The following is a 22,638-nucleotide window of genomic DNA, read 5'->3' as shown; positions in this document are numbered from 1 at the left end:
CACTCACAAGAGCTGGCCTCAGCCCAAAGTTCCCAGTAAAAAGAGGAGTGAACAGACTGTTCACATGCCACCTGTCCCTAGATGATCCACAGGCAGAAGACAGCCAGAAAACACTTGATTCCAAACAAGGATAGAAATGGGCTCAACCCAAGGCAACAAACAAAAAAACAAAGCTACCCAGTTGGTTTTCCAAAAAAGTTTGAAGGTTCTCAGAGGGGGGATCCCACTTATCAGAACCACAAAAACACTGGCAGTGTTGCTACTTCGATCTCTATCATCAGTGGCCCAGCAGAGCCCCAAACATACCTCCCTCTGTCAAGTCACCATCATTTTGGAAGAATCCACAGCTGGGTAACTCACGTGTTGGGATATTCCTGCCTGTATACCACCTAGAAGTTCTATTAATACAATACTTTGGGAAGAACGGAATTAAGCCAGAAAAATCTAAAGAATAGTCTACTCTCTAAGAGTATATGGGTTTGGGGGACCAGCAGTTGGCGTAATGGCTATGTCGCTGGACTCCCATGTAGTTGACTGAGATTCAAGTCCCAGACCCAGTGGCTTAAACTCATGACGGGCATGTGTGTATGCATGCCCAAGATCCTGAGAGGAGAATGGAGGAGAAGGGATTGCAACGTGGCCAACCCCACTTGGGGGTGATTTCTCGCTTTCTGTCTCTCTGTCTCTCTCTGTCTTTTTGGCAAGCACATGTATCCTATAGCTAAAACCTCTTTAAAAAAAAAAAAAGAAGAAGAAGACTATATGGGCTCAAGAATGGCCTTTCTTAACTTTGTCTCCTCTCCATTTCCTTAACTTTGTCTTCCTTCTCATTTATTTCTTCCATCTCTCCTTCTTAGAAGATGAGGTGTCACCTAACTTGACAGTTTTGCATTATTGTGCACTGAACAAGCACACACCACCCTCTCCTAGATGACCATAGAAAGACTGGCTCTTCCTTCTGGACTTTCCTGTTGGCTTGTCTTCATCTATACTTCATTTAAATTTTAATTTCCAGGAATCCAGCCCAAGTTCTTTAATCTCTTTTTTGCACATTTTCTCCTTGGACACTCTTATCTACACCTGTACCTTTAAACATTATCTTCAGACTCCAAATTCAGTCTAAGATCCTGGCGTTAGGGTCCTGACCTCAACTGTTCCTTTGGTCTCTCCTTTTAGGACTAAAAGAAAGTGGCCTGAGCTACAAGGGTTCTCTTCAGAAGGCCTTTCCCTAAGGTAGACAGTTTGAGAACATTCCTGTTTCCCTATTCTAACCATTCCCCATTTCCTGTCCCACAGCTACTGAAGCAGTATAGGAAGTATGCCAGGGCTTTGGCACATAGATTTAAATTGCATCTCCACTTAGGCAACTTATCTAACCTCTCCAAGTTTTCTTCTCATCCTCTATCTTGAAGGGCTTGTAACTATATTGAGTCATTACGAACATAAAATGAGATAATGCCTATAAAGTACTTAAAACAGTGCCCAGCACTTAAAAAGAGCTCAATAATGTTAGCTATTATTATATGGCTATGGTTTTATGCAAAAATGGTAGTTCACATTCCAATTTCTGCTATTGCAATAAAGGAAAGCAGAAACCATTTTAATGCTTTCCAGATCCTTTAACCCTTTCCTGCCCCACAGCTACACATAATCCAAATGGGTGGGCACCAAGTCCTGAGGCAGCTAGTGGAAGAGACTCATGGAAGAGAAAGGACTTCATTTGTTTTGAGTTCCTAGGTCTAAAATTTTTCTCATCAACCCACAAGAGCTTATTCATGCCATGCTGAAAAGACATGTCTGAATCAAAACTGCAAGGAACAGAATAGATGGACATCAAGAAAAATCAGGGCGGGGGGGGGAGAAAAATCAGGGAAACAAGATGCCAAGTACTGGAATTGTATAATTCTTATAAGAATTATAATTACAATGATAAGAATTATACAACTCTTTGTATAAGAATTACCATTCCCTTGGGCCAACAGATGGCGGAGGGGTCACATTTTTGGACTCTCACATGGCCGACCACAGCTTAAGTCTCAGACTGGTGGCATGATACTCATGCTGGGCACATGTGCATGCATGCCCAAGATCATGGGAGAAGAATGGAGGAGAAGAAATTATGGCATGGCCAAACCCCCTGGGGGGGGATTTTCTCACTTTCCCTCTCACTATCTCTCTCTCTCCAGTGAGCACACATGCCCTAAGGCAGAAATCTAAAAAAAAAAAGAATTACTGTTCTGGGTCAGCTCCACAGCACTGCAGTTAACACACTGCTCAGGAGAAAGCTAGAGCCCTCTGGAACCCACAGTTCAAATCCCCAGCCCAGCCAGCCTGAAACACACCAGACATCCTTATAAGTGCCCAATGTCTGATGGGCTGAAGATCTAGAAGAAGGAGATCATAATGTAACCAGACCTTATGGAGAGTCTCTCTCTTTCACTTTCCCTCTCTCTGTCTCTCACATGTGCATATATATGTACTCTATCATGAATGAAGACAAAAGGTGTAAAAAAAAAAAAGAATTTACTGTCCTGCTTTCAAATTCTATCATTTTCCTTTTAACCAAAGTGTCCTTGTTTCCACTTCCAATCAGAATAGGTGGGACAGAGAAAACACATCATCCCACAAAAGACAAGCGGTAAGAGAGAAAAATCCTTGAACAGTTAAAATAATTATGTCATCTATACCCATTTCTGATGAAAATAAAATCGTAATAATCTTCCCACAGCTTACGCTATGTGGTGTCCCTGAATTTTTGTTCCCCGTGTGTTTGTTTTCATTCATCACTGCTGGGCATATGCCTCCATCCCTGCTGAAGTTCCAGCTTTCATTTTCCTTTAGAAAATAACACTTAGTTCACTGCAGCCTGCTGATTATGAGGGTGCACAGACCCATATGAATCATAGAAGCAGGCAGATGGCATCAATACAAATCTTCTGCATTGTGTCTGACGCCCACACTAACCTTCTCATGTGGCCTCTCTTCCCAGCATCCCTTTCCTTGATTACCTCATCCACACCCAAAGGACAATTAGTTTATTCAGGCATTAGAGGCAGCTAACAATGAAGGGAGAATACAGAAAAAAGGGTCCTGAATCCTAGAATCTAGACACAACACAAAAGCAAAATAATTAAAAACAAGAACAGCATCTAGCAGGTGCTTTGTTGTTCCATCCAGCCCTCTCATCAGGTCCCAGGCATTCATCTTCCCAGTTGCTGGGAGTGTTGGCTGAACTTAGTTCAACTGTGTCCCTTCCTAAGTTGTGTCTGTAGGCTAAGGGAGCCACTTCCAAGGTTACACTTCCTTCACGAAGACAGCTATTATCCAATCAAATATCTGATAGTATAGTAGTATAGTAGGTTCAAAGCTTAATCTCTTTGCCTAAATTCAGAGCAACTCTTTTTTTTTTTTTTTTTTTGAGAGGTTTTTGCCTTAGGGCGTGTGTGCTCACCAGAGCGAGAAAGACAGAGACAGTAAGAGGGAAAGTGAGAAACCCCCAAAGGGGGGATGGTCACACTGCAATCCCATCTTCATTCTCCTCCTGGGATCTTGGGAACACACGCACATGTGCCTGGCATGAGTTTCAAGCCACTGGGTCCAGGACTCAAACACGGTTGGCTATGTGGAAGTACAATGATATAACCATTATTCTGTCTGCTGGTTCTAAATTCAGAGCAACTCTGAATGGCCATCCTAGGTCCAGCACTCCCCATTGGTTGGAACACATCAGAGTTCATCTTCTTGTTTTGGAGTACACTGGAGTTTACCTTCCCTTTCTGCCCAATCCCTCTCACATCAATCCCAAAGAGTCTCCTGTGTGTAATTCTCTATCTCAGAACATGTTTGTCAACCTGACCTAAGACAGTAACCTAGATGAGCTAATATTTCAAGGCTCAAGAAGATATCCACCAAGACTTGAAGCACTCTTTAAGATCCATGGAAAGTCATAGTCTGTGGTGTCAGAGAGCCAGCCAATTTGGCTTCACGATTAGCTGAATGCTTAAGTTAGGCTCTGGGGAATGAAAAGAGCTGGGATGGAAGCCAAGATGCCTTGGGCTCATTCCAAATTTTCCTTCTGTTTGCCCTTATGCAAGTTGTATAAAGCAGTGCTTCTTAAGTGATCAATATTGGAGGACCTTTTCATTTTTTTCATTTTTAATATATTATGAATCAATATTTTTATAAAGTACAATAAAATAAATTACAAGTCCCCACTCCTTAAGTATAATCTTCACATAATAACTACCTTTAAAGGAGTATAATATGTAAGGAGAAACAAAAGAAGATAACCTTACAGGCAGGATCAAGGTCAACACCAATAATAAAGTACGTTGATAGCATGTAGCCTTGATACGATGTGATGAAAATGGCACTTTACCTTGCTGGTCTTCCTCCCAAAACCCGTAACCCCAGTTTAATCATAAGCAAGACAAATCTTAATGGACATCTGTGTAATACCTGACCAATAATTCTAAAATCTGTCAAAATCATGTAAACCAAGAAGAGTCTAAGAAATTGTCACAACCAACAGAAACCTAAGAAAACATATTGACTAAAGATCATGACTATCCTGGATGGAATTCTCAAAAAGAAAATAAAAACATTAGGTTAAAAACTAAGAATATCTGAATAAAGTAAAAATTTCAGTTGATAATAATGTATAAAAATCACTTCACTATTTGTAGCAAATGTACCAGGCTAATATATCATGTTAATAATAGGAGAAACTTGGTACAGGGAATATATATATATAAGTGCTCTCTGTACTATCTTCTCAATGTTTCTGTAAATACAAAGCTGTTCTAAAACTTCAGTTAATTGTAAAAAATAATTACAGCATAATGAATTTTAAAGGCATACAAAACATAAGCCTAGATTTTTTTCATTATTATGTGAGTCAACTTAAAATTTCTGCCAAATCACTATAAAACTTTCTAAGTACTTACTCTCTCTTTCTACACCTATATTGCCATATTGTCAACAACCAGTAGTAAGCGATTCTCAGACAGGCACCAATACTATGAGGAACTTTCAATTTGACTCTAGATCTCAGTTTCCTAATCAGTAAAATGAAAGCACACATGAGCTAATGGATCAGCTCTCTTACATTCCTTTGTAGGTAGGAACTGCAATGATATGTGATCAACTTTTGCCAAAACCAGCTGGTGCTCAGAACCAGATGCATAGAACCAAGCCCTTTTTCCATGACAATGGCAACAGGTCTTTACTGTCCAGCATTGTAAGGGCCATTTTCTCCACAAGTATGAACTCGAGCAGAACAAAAGGTTCTGTCTATAGGCAATTTTTTTGTCAATGTAGAACTAGAAAAGGAAGAAATTAAACATAAAAGTAATGCATGTGTTCAGGCTATCAGGATGGTCCTCAAGCCAGGGTGCTGAGTGTTTCTTTTCCCTCTGTCAGTTGGACTTATGCAAGGAACTTAGAGGAGCCATAACCCAGGGGTAAGCTAGGAACCATATGTGGCTCTGTCTGCAGACTGAATTGTCATAATAGAGACAGGGCACAATATGAAAGTAGATACAGTACAGATGGGGAAGTAGGTAAAATGAGTAGAAGGCAAATTTTCTAATGAGTAAGAATGATGGGAAGAAAAAAAAAGACAGTTGTAAAACAGATGGTAGTAACCTGTTCCATTGAATGAGTTTTTTAGATGTGGTAGATTTCAAAACAACCCAGGAAGACAATTTTACAGCCCACAATCGAAGCTCAAAGAATCAGGAGGCGTACACAGCAAAGACAAACAGGGCATTTAAAACAAGAACTCATGCCACCACTCAGCCAACATGAATAAAATTAAGGACATTTAAATATTATAATTTAGAAGAAATTTAAATATTGGAACATTAAGTTCTGTGTGTTATTTATATAATATATCCTATTAATAATTATATATTATTTCCTATTATTGAACATCTCCAATACTTCTGTGATCCATCTATTAGCGAGAAAGTTGGTCTATATATTTGACAGATGTTTCAGAAATTCTTAGAGATGGGACATGTCACCAAAGATAATGTTCCAGAAGAGTACTGTGTTAGTCACAGCGTGCTACTTGCTATAATAATTTACCTCAATCTCAAAATCTCAGTGACTTAACATATCAAATGTGTTTCAGTGAAAGTCACCAACAGGAGCTCTGCTCCAGGTGATTATTTACGATCCAGTCTCCACCCAAGTTGTGGCTCCTCCATCTTAAAAACAAAGTAGCAGATGGGGATGGGTGAACTAGAGAATGGAGAAAGTCTACCCAATCTTTACTTGCCTTGGACTAGAACGAACACACTGCTTTTGTTCACATTTCATTAGCAAAATCTAGACCTCACTAGATACAAGAAGGCAGTATCTTCTTTCTATACCCAGGAAGAAAATGTAAGTTTAGCGAGCATTGAAATGATCGCCAGGAGTAATTTTATGAAGAACTCACAGGAAGCTGCCCAAACATGTTGGTCTTCAATCGTTTTCCACATCTCAGAGAATAAATTGTTCAGAAGTCATGGGCACTGTCTAGACACCTTTCTTATTAGCACTTGAGTCAGTGCCCCACCTGTTAGCACTTATTCATCAGATTAAAAGTGTGGGATTTGGAATTGACTGCCTTTATTCAAGTTTGTGTTCTGTTACTTTTTTCCTATGCAATCAACCAGGGATAAGTTGGACATCCTCTGCATCTCAGTCTTCTCATTTGTAAAATAAGGATACTGGTATTTGTTTCACAGGGCTATGAAGTTTAACTGAGCAAGATTTTATAAAACATTCAGTATAGAGCCTGACAGATATAATCATTTCTTAAAATGTATTAAATACTTCTTATATGTCAGGAAGTACCATAAGATCTTCACTTTATTAACTAACATAATGCTCACAATAATCCAATAAAGTAGGAACTGCCCTCTCTATTTTATAAATAAAGAAAGCGGTCCAGAAGAGTTAACAAGTCCAAAGTCACACAACTAGTCAATAGAAGATAAGAAATGGTATCAGAGACAATCTGACTTGTAGCTCCATCTCTTTACATTATCATCACCTGCCTCTCAATGAATAGGCCCTAATATGATGCTATTTAGCACCTTTTATTGAGGTATTTTTTGACATGGAATAGTCTCCACGTACTTAAATGTATAATCTGATAAATTTTGACATCTTTGAAACTGTCACTACAATCAAGATTAAGAACATGTCCATCATCCCCAAGAAGTTCCTGAAGCCCAACTAAAACGCTTTTTTCTACCACTCCCACTTCCTCCATCCCCAGGCAATCACTTATCTATTTTATGTCACTATAAATTAGTCAAGATTTTTTATATTTGTATGTAAATTAAACAATATAGTGTGTCCTCATTTTTTCTCTACTTCTATAAGCGTACTTATATTGAATTTTACTCATGTTGTCACATGGATCAACATTCGATGAATCATTCTTTTTCATTGTTAAGTATTTCATTGTGTGGATATACTATGACTTGTTTATCCACTCATCTACTTAACCACTTATCTAACCATGAACATTTTGGTTATTTCTGGTTTTTGACTATTACAACAAAACTATGAAAAATTGTGCTCAAATCTTTGTATAGATATATACTTTGTTTTTCAGTAAATACCAGCGTAAAATCATTGGATTATTTGGTAGCTATATGTTTAGTTTTTAAAGAAGCTGCCTGTCTCCTAAAGTGGTTGCATCATTTTACCCATCCACCAGCAGTATATGAGGGTTCAGCCGCTCTACATCTTTGACTTGACATGGTCAGTCATTATTCTAACAGATGTCTAGTGGTATTTCATCATGGCTTTAATATGCCTCTAAGGAAAATTATATTGAGCAATTTTAATGTACTATTTGCTATCTATATGTCTTCTATGATAAAGTGCCTGCTCAAATCTTTTGCCTGTTTTTTGCTGGGTCATATGTTCTCTTAAAATTGAGTTATAGGAGTTCTTTATGTACTCTGTATGCAAGTCTCTTATCATATGTTATTTGAAAGCATTTCTCCCAATATGCTGCTAGTCTTTTTATTCTGTTTTTAATTGCTAAAGGGCATATGCATTCATCAGAGAGAAAGAGAGATGGGGGAGGGAAAAACCACCACCCCAATGGAGTGAGATCATGCCGCCATTCCTTCTCCTCCATTTCTCCATCCTGTCAGGATTTGGGGCATGCATATCTGGTATGTTTTCCATGCCATCAGGGCTAGGATCAAACCATGAACAGCCATGTGGGATCTGGATCCCTTAACTATGAGGCTATAGAGTTAGTCCAACCCTTAACTATGAGGCTATAGAGCTAGTCCAAGTGTTTGCATTCTTTTTTTTTTTTTTGAGAGGTTTTTGCTATAGGGCACATGCACTCATCAGACAGAGAGAGACAAAGAGACAGAAAGCGAGAAATCACCCCCGGAGGTTTGGCCACTCCACAATCCCTTCTCCTTCATTCTCCTCTCAGGATCTTGGGCACGCATGCACACGCAACCGGTGTGAGTTTTTAAGTCACTGGGTCCGGGACTCGAACTGCGACCACATGGGAGTCCAGTGACATAGCCCTTACGCTAACTGCTGGTCTCAGTGTTTTCATTCTTAACAGTCTCTTGCAACTTACAATTTTCTCCTTTTATGTAGTATACTTTTGGTATTGGAGTTATAAAATTTTTGCCTAATACAATGCCATGAAGACTTTCTCTTACATTACTTTGTAGACAGTTTATATTTTTACATTTTTCAATTTTATTTCTGATCCATTTTGGGTTTGCATATGCATGCAATTCTTTTGTTGTTGTTGTTGTTGTTAGAAAAGTTTATTTTTATTTCAGAATGACCTATAGGACCTTATGCAGATAAAAGTTCTATGAGGATTATTACTCAGGTTTGCTTCTAGGAATTCACCAGTCAAAGCAGCAAGATTAAGTCTCCTTACCCAAACTGAGGCCATCAGAAAAGGAGCAACGAGTGACAAAACCTTAATCACTTCCTGTTTGCAAGATAACTAAAACTTCAACTGTGATTCTCAATATACCCATTTTCTTTCAAAGAAATCGTTATACTATATGGAAGTCATACTTTAAATCAATTATTCCTTTTTCTGCAATAAGGTCCAGCAAAACCTAACCACCTCAAGGAAACCCACTACACCCATCAATACTTAAGGAGTAGGTTGTCTACTGAAGACATGCTGTCTCTTCTAAACCTTCCCTCAGGAGCCACACATCAGACACTCATCTCTGTTTTCCAAAGAGCAAACCATGGCTGCTGTGTTCCTCTCCTTCACTTCTTCCTCTTTTCATGTCTTTTCCTTATCTTTCAACTTTTCCTTATTTAGAGTAAACAGGATTGGATTAGCTGCTGGTCTTGTCCTTAAATAATACATCCCAGTCTTCAAATTCTGCTTCCAGCCATAGAAGTGCATACTGGTGAGTTTGCCATAGTTAGGTTCAGCAATATGGATATTCAAAGACTGACTTTGATCAATGAAAGTATCTCTCTTGGCTGCCATCTTGAGAACAGTTTTCTGGGAGATTTCCCACATAGTCTTATAAAGTTCCTTCAGGTCATCAGTAATTTCTGGTATGCTCTGGATAGAGCCATTGCATGCAATAATCTGATTTTTCATCTCTTCATTCCACAAGCCCCACTCAGTAAGATCTTTCAGTAAGTGAGGATTTACAATCTGAAATTCTCCTGACAAGACTCTGTGAGTGTAGATGTTGCTGGTATAAGGTTCAATGGACTCATTATTCCCCAAGATCTGAGCAGTTGCAGCAGTAGTCATTGGGGCAATAAGTAAACTGTTTCTTACACCATACTTTGCAATCTTGTCCTTGAGAAGTTTCCAGTCCCACAGGTCTGTGGGAGTAACATTCCACACATCATACTGAAGAATTTCTTTGCTTACTGGAGAGCCCTCATAGGTTTCCTATGGACCATACTCTTTGGCCAGGTCACAGCTGGCTTCCAAGGCTCCATAATAAATAGTTTGAAAGATTTGCTTATTCAGTAACTGGACCTCTGGACTTTCAAATGGATATCTCATCAAGATAAAAGCATCAGCCAGAACTTGAACCCCAATTCCAATGGGGTGATGGCGTTTATTTGATACGTATGCCTCTGGAATAGGGTAGTAGTTTCTATTAATAATTTTATTCAAGTTTCGAACAATGACTTCAGTGACTTCAGCCAGCTTCTTAAAGTCGTACGTGTGTTCTGATGTGACATACATATTCAGGGCCAGGGAAGCCAAGTTACAAACTGCAACCTCCTCTTTGCTGGTATACTCTACTATTTCTGTGCACAGGTTGCTGCATTTGATTGCTCCCAGGTTCTGCTGGTTGCTCTTATGATTACAGGAATTTTTGTAGAGCATGTAGGGGTGTCAGTCTCTGTCTGAGACTCAATAATAGCATACCAAAGCTGCTGAGCTTTCACAACTTTGTGAATGTGACCCTGCTTCTCATACTTTTCATATAGCTTCTCAAATTCTTCTCCCCAAACTTCATCCAGGCCAGGACACTCATTTGGACACATCAAAGACCAGTCCTGATTAGTTTCCACCCATTTCATGAAGAGATCTGAAATCCAAAGGGCAAAGAAAAGATCCCTCGCATGCTGTTCTTCCTTTCCTGTGTTCTTCTTTAAATCGAGAAACTCAAAGATGTCTAAATGCTAAGGTTTCAGGTAAATAGCAAATGCCCCAAGACGCTTGTTTCCACCTTGATCTACGTATCGAGCTGTATTACTGTATACTCTCAGCATTGGTACAAGGCCATTGGAATTGCCATTAGTCCCAGCAAGGTAGCTGCCAGTAGCCCGAATACAACTCACAGCAACACCAATTCCCCCAGCAGACTTAGAAATCAAAGCACACTGCTTTAGAGTATCATAAATCCCTTCAATGCTGTCATCTTTCATGTTCAGAAGGAAATAGGTAGAAAGTTCTGGGCGATTGGTGCCAGCATTGAAGAGAGTGGGAGAGGCATGAGTGAACCACTTCTCAGAAAGAAGGTTATATGTTTCAATTGCAGCATCAATGTCTTCTTTGTGAATCCCCACAGATACCCTCATCAACATGTGTTGCGGTCTGTCAGCCACTTTCCCACTAATCTTCAACAAATAGGACTGCTCCAATGCCTTAAAGCCAAAATAATTGTAAGAAAAATCTCGATCATAGATGATGGCAGAATTTAGGCAATCTTTATTGGCCAAAACAATGTCCAGTGTTGACTTGGCCACCATGGAAGAGTGTTTGCCATTATGTGGATTTATGTAGTTGTAAAGGTCTTCCATCACATCACTAAACATTTTCTTTGTTTCTTTGTGCAAGTTAGATACAGCAATCCTTGCTGCCAGAATGGCATAGTCAGGGTGCTTAGTAGTCAAGGTTGCAGCTGTTTCAGCAGCCAAAGTATCTAGTTCAACCATGGTGACCCCACTATACAAGCCTTGGATTACTTTCATCGTAAGGACCAAAAAGTCCATATTGAGTCCATAACAAAGCTTCTGGTTTCTAGATGTAATTTTGTAGAACATGACTTGCTCTTGGTGGCCATCTCTCTTGGTCACATGCATCACGGCTGCTGGCCGAGGCGTGGAGGGAGTCGAGACCAGGCTGCAGCTGTGGGGCACCGGCAGGTTCGAGAAGGTCACAGGGGTAGACTAGCTGCACAGACAGTTGCTTAGGGGCAGCGAGTGGAGTTGGGGTCGATTCCTCACCAGAGCAGAGGTGAGACAATTTGCATGCAATTCTTAAATCAAACATTTTTTTCGATATGAATGTCTGATTATTCTAGCAGCAGTTGTTAAAAATGACTGTGTCTTCTGCATTGAATTGTCTTTAAATCTTTATCAAAAAGCAATTGACCATATATATAATATTTTCTCATAATATCTACTGTAAGCTTGTTGTAAGGTTCTAGAAGGGACTGCAACTACTCCTATATTCTTGACCAAAGAATTTTCCTCCTGTATTGGGAAAAATTGTCTTCTTTGATGAAGTGTGCAGTTTTGGAAGGAACATGCATGAAACAGAGGGGGAGAAAGAGGACACTGGCTTACCAGTCAAATCAGCTGAATCGATTCTGGTGGTCAGTGGGGTAACACATTATAGCCAGATTTGTCCACTTTTATACCATTACTATACTATCTTGGTTACTAGCTATATAGTAAGTTTTAAAATTGAGTCCTCCAACTTCATTCTTTTTCAGTTATTTTTGCATTTCTGTGCAAATTTTAAAATCAGTTTCTCAATTCCTACTCACCCCCCCCAAAAAAAATAAATCACCAATGGAATTTTGACTGTATATGATTTGAGCCTATATATCAATTAGGAGAGAATTAATATCTTAACAATTTTGATACTTTCAACCCAAGAATTCATCATACCTCTCCATTTACTTGGGTCTTCTTTTATATCTCTTAGCAATGTTTAGTACTGTACTGTATACACATATTGCTATTGGTTTTACTAACTTCTGTATCCATATCATTTCTCTATCTAGATTGTATTAAGAGAACAGTGTTACTAACATTTCTCTTGTTTATTTGCTGAGCTTCCTCATTGTGAAAAGGGAATAAAAACAACTACTTCATAGAGTTGGGCACCAAGTTGCACATGCAAATCATCTTACATGTTTACCTATTGCATGATGCTCCTTGACTGATGGTAGGTTTATCCTTTTACTTAATAAAAGGGGAAAAAGAAAAGGTGTCAATTCAAAGCAAAAGACATCTGAACTGATAAGACAGATACTACAGAAAGAACCAGTTGTCATGGTGGCAAGAACTGCTCAGAAATTAACGTTGATATTCAGATAACCAAAAGCAGTGCTTATGGCAGCACCATGAATACTGACGGACAGCTAGACAGAGAATAGTTACTAAGAATCTGGTGTGTACACACACATTAGAAGATTAACAAGTGATGTTCCAGTGACAAGAATAGGACTAACAAAGAGTGAGAAAGTCAGCCAGGAAAGCAGCTTGAATACATAGCAGAACATCCTCTGCCTTTCAGGGCAGCCTGTAACTTTGTCCATACCCAGGTAAGAACAAAATACATCTGACCTGGCATGCCTCTAAAATATCTTAAACTCTATTCATCTGCTGATGCAAGGGAACCCATAGTCTACCAGAAAAGGGGGTTCCAACCACCAAGAGTGGGCACTCAAGAACACAGTACCCAGTACAGTGTCAAGTGCATAGCAAACTATAATAAATTGGGTCATCAGAGGGTCATGACTTTTTTTGTGTGTGTTTTTCTGTGCAAAAACATGTTACGACTTTTCTTACTAAAAACTTTTTTATTGATTAGTGAGTGTATTAATTAAGGTAATTAGTGATTTATTAACTAAGGCAATTAACACATGCAACCAAATAAAACAAACCAGAAATCTTACAGGCTTAACACAATAAAAATTAATTTGCCACTACACAAAATCAGTAAGTATTGGGCAGCATGCCTACAACTCATAGCTACACATGAGTTGTAATCTGGAACACATGGCCTCCAAGGTGCCATAACAGGGAGAGAGGGCCATGGAGGAAACACTCTGGTTCTGAACTGTCTCAATTCAGAAGATTTACTTGGGGCCAGGTGGTTGTGCAATGATAACACAACTGGACCCATATGGGAAAATTCCTGGGTTCCCATCTCAGGGCCTCCCTAATCAGGTCTGATGTATGCACATGTGCCCATGATCCAGATAGGCTGAGACTGGGAGTGGGTCATAAACATCCTGTTGGAGATGTCTATCCCATTTCTCTCAATGAAAAAATAAACTTTTTGGGGGGAAAAAAAAGAAAAAAGGTCTACTCACAGTTCAGTAGCCAAAACTAATTATGTGGCCCCAAACTAACTGCAAGGGAAACAGAAATACAAGGGAGCAAGATCCTGATGGGTCTTAACAGTCTCTACAGTAGACAAACCAAGTTCTTTCTCTTATTTCACTGCCTTTTTCTCCTCGAGAAGTGGCAGAGGAGCTACAAATAGCTAAACTGTTTAAGCGAAAGGTCTAAAAAGTCTGCTTTGAGTAATGTTACATGGGCAGGGGGATTTAAAAAAAAAAATAAGATGGAAATCAGACCATAGTGATGTGGGAGATGGCTCAGCCTTTATGGGAGAAATTTTGGAGAATTGTTCTCAATGTCAGTATTCCTATACCCAAATGCTCACAACAACCAAAGAACTCTGAATATGTTCCAGTGCACTAAATTTGCAAGAGACCTCCTCCCCACCAACTTGCCATCACTTCCAGTGAACCACTAAGGAATTTTGCTCCTTTTGTCCCCACAGTTCTGAGCTCTGCAGAGTTAGAGTCTTTGGCCTTAGAAACACACATTCTCATCAGAGGACTTAGTAAGATGGCCATTGAACTATAAGTTATGAGTATTGACAAGGCACATTGGACTCTTAGAGGCCAGAGATCAGCAGGCAAAAAATGTTCTCAAGCGTCCAGGCAGTGATGCAGCAGTCAAACAGGACATTCTATAAAACAGTTCCACATGGAAAGGTTACCAGTTCAAGTCTGCAGAACTCCCTTGAGTACACCAGGCACACATTTGCTCAAGATCCGAGGCTAAATGAAGGATGGGGTTGGACTGTGGCATCAAGACCTTGCTGGGAGTGTTGTCTCTCTCTCGCTCACTTATGGAGACATAAACAAACTTAAAAATAAAAAAGAATAGCCAACATGTTGATTTATTAAATATCTTTGGTATCCATAGTTATCTCTCTTTTCATTCCTGATATTTCTTAGTTTATTTTTTCTTAATCAGTCTAGCTATGGGTCTATCAATTGTATTGGTCTTTTCAAGAAGCAACTTTACATTTATCTGTATCTTTATATTTAAAGTGCATCTCTTGTAACCCGTATAGTCTCTCTATTTTGCTGCTTTCTCTTCTTGAGTTCTTTTTTTTATATACATTCAATCACATTATTTAGCTTACAAAGTGAACATTTCAATATGTGAACATTTCTCCCCAGTCCAGTTGCTCAAATACCCTCAACAGATAATACCACACCTCCCCGTCCTGTCACTGCTCTGTCTCCGTATCCCTCCTCCAAATGTCCTTCCCCAGGCCCCACTCCTCCACACACACATCTGGCATTCACACCCATCTCTTGAGTTTGTACATCCTTTAGTCAATCAGTTTCAGTCTTCTTGTTCTTATCTTACTTAGTTCCATCCTTTTACTAAATTGAGTTGAATTCGCTTTATAGTTTTCCAAGATAGCACTTTAGGCCATCAAGGTACACTTTTCTCTTTTTCTATATGCACTTTAAGATTTAAATTATTCCTTAGTTAGTGTTATGAAAATCTGTCTACTAATTCTAATATCTGAGCTATTTTGAGATTGATCTATAGTTAGTAATTTTTTTCTTGAGACTAAGTCAAGAATTTCATTTTTGCTTTTTGTATGCTAAGTAATTCTGAATGATATTCTGGACATGGAGAATGTTTTGTTCTGAAGACTCTGGATGCTATTACTTCTCTCAAACAGTATGATATTTTTGTTTTGGTAAAACTACAAACATGAGCTAGAGACATGAGCTTTTGGACAATAGTTCATGTCTCAGTTCAGATCCTTGACCCTTTACTGAGCTGTTTATTGTATATTGTTCACCTGTGGTCAAACTGGTGGCAACTCTGTCACATCTGAGTGAGAAAATAGGTGTGTATATTTCAAAATAACAATGATTCATAAAACATTTAAATGCATGACTTAATTTCTTATATTAATTTTTTCACAAGAAGACATGGAGGAGACAAGACAAGTTATTAGTGGAAAGTAAAAGTTTCTGCAAATGAATAAAATAGAGAAGGGGATGGATCAGCAGATGGCATTAACAGTTACATTGCTGGACTCCCACATAGTTAACTGTGGTTCAAGCCCTGGATCCAGTGGCTTAAACCTCACACTGGGCACATGTTCGTGTATGCCCAAGGTCCCAAGAGGAAAATGGAGGAGAAAGGATTGTGACGTGGCCATCTTCCCTAGGGAGTGATTTCTTGCTTTCTGTCTCTCTCTCTGGCAAGTACTCACACCCCATAGCAAAAACCTCTAAAAAACAAACAAACAAACAAACAAACAAAAAATACAGAAGGGGAGATAGAGCCACCAAAGACAGCATCATTTTGCATTGGGTTGACTGTGGGCTCAATGTGACAAGACTAAGGTGATTGAGGGTTTCTGTTAATAAATGTGAAGAGCCATATTACTGTGCTCATCACCTTCTGTTTGTCTCCTGAATTCACACTCAACTCCTCTCCACCTGCTCTCTGTCCTGGAGCTTGATAGGGATGAACTGCATCAAAAGCTCTCCTTTTCTCTGGCTTCCATTTGGATTCAACCCGTGGTGACTATCTTCAGGAGATTACACAGAGGAAGGAAGATGAGATCAGGACATTTTCCGCTCCTGCAAGATCTCTCCCTGGTAGATTTCTATGGATTGACTGTGTCTCTCTTCCAAAGGCCATAGTCCTATCAGAGGTCTTCTCCTTAAACTCTCTAGTTCTGGAACACATCCTCTCTACTCCCCCTTTCTGACTCCGTTTTGGTAATGGCTCCCCACTGGGGTACTACAACGTCTCTTGTAACTTTTCCTAAATACTGAACACACTTTTGTAAACAGTTCCCTTATTAAACTCTTCCCAGCATGAGTGCACCATCTGTTTCCTGCCAGGATCCTGATGGATAGAGCACACCCAGAAAAATAACTTTAACAGGTCCTCCAAAACAGAGAAAGGTAAAGTACCACTGTTGAGCAGTGAAAGAGACCTGAAAAACCTCCAGAAATAACTCATAAATTTCATTCATATGTATTGTCTGACTCAATGCTAATAATACTCTGATTAAAAAGAGAAAACTGAGACTCTCATCTATAAAGATGAGAAAACTGAGAAAGCAAGATAGGCCACTGGGATTCCCTAACCTTATTTAGGTTGTAAATGCTATCATCTTTCCATTACACTCTGGTGTTTTCCATTCAAATAGCACATACCACCAATGCTGAAAGGCACAGCCTTCTAGCTTCTGGGACAGCGCGGATCTTTTTAAGCCAGAGAAGGGAGTAGTCACTTCATAGCTTTTCTCCCTATTAAAACCCAAATGCTGGGGCCAGATAGTGGCATGGTAGTGAAGGTACTGAATTCTCACATAGCCAACCATGGTTCAAGTCCTGGACACAGTGGCCTGAAAATCACACTGGATGTACATGTGTCGCATGCCCCAAATTCCAAGAGGATAATGGAGGACACAGAATTACGGCATGGCTGTTCCCCCAGGGGATGATTTCTCATTTTCCCTTTTTCTGAGTCCTATGACAAAAAGCTAAAACAAACAGCAACAACAACAAAAACAAATGCTGGAGAAACACCACATGGCAAATTGAGTTTATTGGTCAAACATTCCTTTTGTGTGTGTGTGTGTGTGTGTGTGTGTGTGTGTGTGTTTGTTTGTTTGTTGTTTTTTGGTTTTTTTTTTTTTAAGAGATTTTCGCTATAGGGCACGTGCGCTCGCCAGACAGACAGAGAAAGACAGAGAGACAGAAAGCAAGAAATCACCCCCCAGGGGGGATGGTCACGCTGCAATCCCTTCTCCTCCATTCTCTTCTCGGGATCTTGGGCATGCATGCACACACGCCCGGTGTGAGTTTTAAGCCACCGGGTCCGGGACATGAACCGCGGTCAACTACATGAGAGTCCAGCGACATAGCCATTACGCTAACTGCTGGTTCCCGTGTGTGTTTTTTAACTCTATTTTATTTTACTTTATTTTTATATTTGCCAGAGGATATATGTTCTTGCCAGATAGAGAGAAGAAGAGAAAGAAAGCACCTCCTAGTGAGGTGCGGTCATGCCACAATTCCTTCTCCACTTTTCCATCCTGTCAGGACTTGGGACACATATCCACAAGTGTTCAGCATGTTTTGTAGGCCACGTAGGCCAGGATTCACACCACACAGTTGTCCATATGAGATCCAGTTCCCTTAATCACCAGGCCACGGGGCTGGCCCTAAAACCCTATCTTAAAGAAACTATCATATAGGAGATGTAGAACATATAACTTACTTAAATATTCCTTAAACATTATTCCATGAATCCCCACAAGTCATCAAGCTTCAATCTGTGAAACTCATGATACAGAATGAGAGTCAGCAAAACAGACTAAGACCCCAGGCTCTGGAGACAAACAGATCTGAGTTTTTGCAATAAAACTTGCTTAAAGTGGCACTCTAAGCAAACTACTTTTTCTGATCCTCAATTTCCTTATCTGTAAAATGGGACTAATAATAATATCAAATCATAATGTTTAAATACTTAAATGAGGTATTGCAAAAATGTTTTGGTGCCAGAGGGTAAGTGCACTTGCCAGAGAGCTTAATAGAAAGTTCCCCTCCCATGGGGTGTGGTCATGCTGAAATCCTATTTCTTCCATTTCTTCAACCTGTCAGCATTTGGAGTATACACAGGCATGCACCCAGCATGTTTTTCAAGCCACCGAAGTCAAGAGTCAAACCGTGGTCAGCTTATGGGATCCAGTTCCCTAAACACAGAGTTTAACATTGTGCTCTGGGGCTGGCATTTTAAATGTGTATTACAGGGTCTGGCTCACTAAAATCACTCAGTAAGATGTGATTACTATTAACATCCAGATTCAAATTCACTACGAAGATTTATCTTCTATAAGATGGCATGTAAAGATTAAAAGAAAATTTAAAAATAAAAGCCTTTTAGACACATTAAAATTCTCAATTAGAGTTCTGTAAATCAAAAGAAATACAAAACTAGGCCCTGAGTATGATCAACATCATTCCCATTTCCATTTCAATAAAAAAAGAGAAAGACTCCAGAGGTTACTGGCCCTCAGTATAAGCCTTGTCATTTCCTAAAATAAACTCAGGTAACACTGGGTATTAAATGTAACAGAAAGTTATGTGCTCAATTTATATTATAGTTTCTTACTTATTGTTTTCCATTTCCTGTTTCAAAGCCATAAACGTCCCTTAAACTGCAGCTAAAATTATAATTGTCATTGAATTACCTAATTTCTTAACATAGAGTCCAGACTAGAGGACACTCTGTCCCCTAGTGAGTTACAGACAGGCATGTGCTTAGCCGGCTGTGTAGCTTGCTCTTCCATGTGGTTCTCACTTGCCATTTGATGTAAGTGAATTATTTCTGTGGAAAGAACTCAATGAACAATTTTAGAATCAGATTTTTGACCATGGAAAGCATGTGATCTATTGATTTACCTAAAATGGAAATATTTTAATAGTATTTGATCATCTTCCACAGCAGACCAGAGCTCTACCTTTTAAAAGATTTTTAAACTTTTAAGCGTTTTATCCCAAAATCCCATTGAATCTTTAGGGAACCACCAATCTGTCCTCTTCATTTTGTTGAGGGCATATCTAAGGCAAGGATCACTGAGCCTGTCTTCCAATACCAGTCTGTGGAAAACTTCAGGGCAACCTACCCCTCAGGCATTGGAGCCAAGGCATAAGTAAGGCCTTCGGGGGCTACCATCCTGCCATGCTTGGTGCAAGCACAAGGTCTTACATGAAGAACCAGAGCCCAGGTAATGTCTCTCACATACTGCCAGAAAAATGATCATAAAATAATGCTGTAATCAAATACTGAGTTGTTTGTTGCCTCCTGCATAATGACTCTCTAGTCTGAAAAACTAGAAGCTATAAGTTTGCGACATTGGGATTTTATGCAGATAGTCCTCCTATATAAAAGATTCTGTGCACTTATGACAATTTTGGTCGGTTATAAATTGGTATAATCTCAACTGCAATGATGTGTTGGGATGACTTTAGGCCTTTCTAGACTCACATAATATAAGCTTAGATGTATCTGAAGAAGAAAGTGTTGAATTTTAATTTAAAATGTTATGAGAATGTCAGTGGTTCTGAAGAAAGATATTTCATCTTTCCTTGATAGTACCATAGGCTGATAAAATGTAAGACTCTTGGTATTCTTGTATAATGGTTATTAAATTCTTGACACCGTGACACACTATCTTTGGCAAAAAAAACACAAACAAACAAACAAAAAAACTTCAGTTTTCAGTAACCCAAAATAGCACATCACGGTGGCTACTGTTTTTTTGTTTGTTTGTTTGTTTGTTTTTGCTGTAGGGGCATGTGCTCGCCAGAAAGACAGAAAGAGAGAGACAGAAAGCAAGAAATCACACCCACACCCCGCCCTGGGGGGATAGCCACGCCGCAATCCCTTCTCCTCCATTCTCCTCTCAGGATTTTGGGCACGCATGCACACGCGCCCGGCGTGAGTTTAAGCCACTGGGTCAGGGACTTGAACTGCTGTTGCCTACATTGGAAGTCAGTGACATAGCTATTACGCTAACTGCTGGTCCCATGGTGGCTACTGTTATCTTAGAGATTTCAACCATGAGTTAGGGTATTATTTAAGAAATGGAGCAACTGAGTGGTACTGGCCTCAGGCTCCAGGAACCGCCAAACCTGATGCCAAGAAGTCTGGATATCATGCAAAGTAGCTGGAAAACAGGCTACCTGTTGCATGGTGGTGAATTGACGGTATCTTTGGGCATTCTTCCCTCCCCACCACAATCTAAATATCAGCAGATGGAATAAACATAGTGCCAGCTTCCATTGCCTAAACAGCTCCAACTGTCTCCATCATCAGACACACCCCCTGCCCCTGGCCACTGGGAGGTATCCCAGAGAGAGCAGGTGGGGCTCCTGCTGTCTAAATACTGAAAGGAGGCCCTTTCAGCTTCTGCCCTCACACCCTTTAAACCACCACTGGAGACTGGAAAAATGAGGACCTTGCAGCAGTGATAAGAGCACTGAGAAGCAGCAGATTTTCTAAATCTCAAAAAAGGTCATTGGAAGGTATTTCTCTCACTGTTCCACCTGTGTTTTCTTAGGCCCCACTGAATTCAAGATGGGTCTCTCCCAGTCCTAGGCTCTCCAGAGAAAGGAGGGCAGCAGCTGCTGAGGGGACTAGGGAACTGGCTGCCTAAATTGTGTAGCTGTGCATCCAAGAAAAGGATACAAAACCTCAGGAAGAAGGTGTGTAATATTTTTGTTGAATCAAATCGTGATTTTGTAAGGGGAAAAAGACACACATAAAAGTCCATTTAATGTTTGGCAAAAAGGAGGAAAAAAAGAGCTTTCTGTGTTCAGTGCAAACTCACTTTAAGGAGCTGTAGATCAAATTACCCAGCCTGTGACATGTGGAGATTGGCTAAACAGTGGACTAACGGTAACTCAAATTCTAATGCTTCTGGACTGTTCCTGAGCCCATAAACTGCACAGAAAATGATCCAGTTAGCTGAATTATTTTCAGTTGCAACAGCTGCTATAACAACTCAGAGAATTTTAATATGTATATACAGGCCTGGTGAGTAACCACTTCAAATATTCTGTGATGGGGTCCCATCTTTTCTTTCAGTCTTTCTAGCTGGAGGTAATAGAGCTCCACTGAGAGACAAAGAACGAGCGGGCCCAGGTGCATGTTCAAGGGGATCATCACAGGAGGGGCAGAATTAGAGCTGGAATTTCAAGTGGAGGATTTACAGGAGGCCAAAAAATTTATTTGGGGGTAATAAATGTATACTTATGCATTATATTTATCATTTAAAATGTAAGTACATTTTTTAAAAATCTGGATAAACTCCCTATATCATAATGAACAAACTATATAATAAATAAGGTTCGTAAATGAATTTATATTTTGCCAAATGTTTGCAATTTACCTGGAAGTGAATATGTAAGTAGTATTATAAAGACTGTAGACAAGGCTTCATTGCCAACATGTATTTGTGGACCTCTTGTAATAAATCAAGGGAATATGGGGATGAGGCCCAGAGTGTCCTGGAGAAGGAACTGCAACTGCCAGACAGGCCAGGCAAGAAGTGTTTGTTTGGGCTGGCACAGGGTTTTAAAACATTTGAATCTGAATGCCCTTAAGTGGGGCATGCACCCTTCTGTTGCCACAGTAACCAAAAGACCCTGTTATCTTATACCCTGAGCCACACATCCACTGGCCTGATCCTTGAGACATTTGAGTTTCCCACACCTGTTATTTAACCCTATCCCTTCAATTTCTAATCATAAAGCCAAAAGTCAAAATAATATTGGTGAGTGAGAATGGAAAAAAACACCATGATGAAAATAAGTGAAACAAATTAGAGGAATAACACAAGTGATCACTCACTTCCTAGAGGTGTATTAGTTTACCGGGGCTGCCACAGCAAAGTACCACAGACTGGATCACTTAACAACATAACTCTATTTTTTCACAATTACAGAGGCTGGAATTCCAAGATCAAGGGGTTGGCAGGGTTACTTTCTTCTGAGGCTCTCTCACTGGCTCACAGATGACTGTCTTCTCCCTGTGTCCTCACATGGCCGTCCCTGTGTGTATGTGTGTGTGACCTAATCTCCTACTCTCTTCTTATAAATACACCAGTCATAGTGAATTAGAGCCACCCATATGACCTCATTTTGCCTCAACTACCTCTTTAAAGGCCTGTTTCCAAATAGAGTCACGTTCTGAAATACTAGCGTATGGGACTTCAGCACATGAGAGGAGAAGGGCACAATTCAGTCCACACAAGTTGTTACTATCCAAAAGAAGGAG

The 22,638-nt window shown here is 39.8% G+C and overlaps 1 pseudogene; it reads right to left on the bottom strand.

Moving 5' to 3' along the window:
* Positions 1-9,197: 9,197 nt before the first annotated feature.
* LOC102475002 (ribonucleoside-diphosphate reductase large subunit pseudogene) lies at positions 9,198-11,574 on the bottom strand (annotated as a pseudogene).
* Between the last annotated feature and the right edge of the window lie 11,064 nt (positions 11,575-22,638).

Source organism: Tupaia chinensis, unplaced genomic scaffold (genome assembly GCF_000334495.1).
Source record: "Tupaia chinensis unplaced genomic scaffold, TupChi_1.0 Scaffold000037_20, whole genome shotgun sequence".
Taxonomy (NCBI): domain Eukaryota; kingdom Metazoa; phylum Chordata; class Mammalia; order Scandentia; family Tupaiidae; genus Tupaia; species Tupaia belangeri.
This window is presented reverse-complemented; position numbering and strand designations above follow the sequence as displayed.